The following is a 1977-nucleotide window of genomic DNA, read 5'->3' on the forward strand; positions in this document are numbered from 1 at the left end:
GGAGAATGCAGGATTGAGCTAAGGAAATGTTATGAATGTGGTGAAATAGGTCATTTGTCGAATGTTTGCCCAACAGTTAAAAGGTGTTTTAATTGTAATTCTCCAGATCACCTCAGACCAAATTCTCCACAATTGAAAGCCCCACAGTTAACCATGAGGAACAATACATCAACAGGCCGAGGAAGGCCAAATATGGGCAGAGGAGCAATGGGTGGGGCGCGGGGTCGATCTTTTCAAATGACCAAACATGAAGCAGAAACTACACCCGATGTAGTCACATGTACATTTTTCGTGAACTCCTTACATGCTAAAATGTTATTTGACTCGGGTGCAAACTTCCCATTTGTATACTCATCATTTGCCTTATGTGCTCGTATGAATTCTGTGCCACTTGACTATAAGTTAGTAGTTGATACTACTAACGGTCAAGTATCTGTAAGTTATATGTTTAAAAACTGCACTATGATGATTGAGGATTGTGAGCTACCCATCCGATTGTTTCCCATGCCTATGAAAGAATTTGATGTGATAATAGGGATGGATTGGTTGGCAGAAAATAAAGCCAGCATCATTTGCAATGAAAAGATGATTAGAATTATGTTACCTAACAGCGGGACAGTCGTAATTTATGGTGATCATCAGGATCATCGTACCAGTTTGCTATCTGTGATGAAAGCCAGAAAATATATCCAAAAGAAATGCCAAGGATTTTTAGCTTACATAATTGATGCTAAGAAAGAAAAGAGTAAGCAAGAATTAATTCCGGTTGTCAGTGAATATCCTGAAGTCTTTCCAGAAGACTTGTCAGGGCTACCTCCCAATAGAATTATTGAATTTGAGATTAATTTGATACCTGGAGCAGCACCTGTAACAAAAGCACCGTACAGATTAGCTCCATCAGAATTAAAAGAACTGGTTACGCAATTAAGGGATTTGTCAGACAAGGGATTTATCAAGCCAAGTACTTCACCATGGGGAGCTCCAGTTCTGTTTGTGAAAAAGAAAGATGGCACCATGCGTATGTGTATTGATTATCGAGAGTTAAACAAATTGACCATAAAGAACAAATATCCATTGCCCAGGATTGATGATTTGTTTGATCAACTGGTAGGAGCTAGTTACTTCTCAAAGATTGATTTGCGATTAGGATACCATCAGTTGAAAGTCAAAGAAGGTGATATAGCAAAAACAGCATTTCGAACCAGGTACGGGCACCACAAATTTTTGGCTATTCCATTTGGTTTGACTAACGCACCTGCAGCTTTCATGGATCTGATGAATCGAATATGTAAAGAATACCTCGATAAATTTGTCATTGTATTTATCGATGACATTCTTATATACTCCAAAMCCCAAGAAGAGCATGCAGAACATCTTCGATTGATTCTTGAGCTTTTGAAAAGAGAAAAGTTGTATGATAAACTATCAAAGTGTGAATTTTGGCTAAGGGAAGTCCAGTTTTTTAGGCATGTTGTATCTGAGGATGGAGTAAAGGTAGATCCAGCAAAGATTGAAGCCGTTGCAAAATGGGAGGCACCGAAAACACCGTCTAAAATTCGAAGTTTCTTGGGATTGGCAGGTTATTACCGCAAGTTTATTCAAGATTTCTCTAAAATAGTCGTGCCTTTGACAAAATTAACTTGAAAGAATGTTAAATTTTAATGGGAAGAAGAACAGCAGAAAGCCTTTCAGTTATTAAAAGATCATCTTTGCAGCGCCCCGATACTATCATTACCCGATGGAATTGAAGACTTTGTGGTATATAGTGATGCATCGAAGTTGGGTTTAGGCTATGTCTTGATGCAAAAAGGGAAAGTCATATCATATGCATCTCCATAATTAAAAGATCATGAAAAGCACTATCCAACTCACAACATGGAATTGGCGGCCATGGTTTTTGCTTTAAAGATTTCGAGGCATTACCTATTGGGAACAAAGTGTAAAATTTATACAGATCACAAAAGCCTACAACACTTG

The sequence above is a fragment of the Cynara cardunculus genome, unplaced genomic scaffold (assembly GCF_001531365.2).
Source record: "Cynara cardunculus var. scolymus isolate 2C unplaced genomic scaffold, CcrdV1 Un_Scaffold_1927, whole genome shotgun sequence".
NCBI lineage: Eukaryota > Viridiplantae > Streptophyta > Magnoliopsida > Asterales > Asteraceae > Cynara > Cynara cardunculus.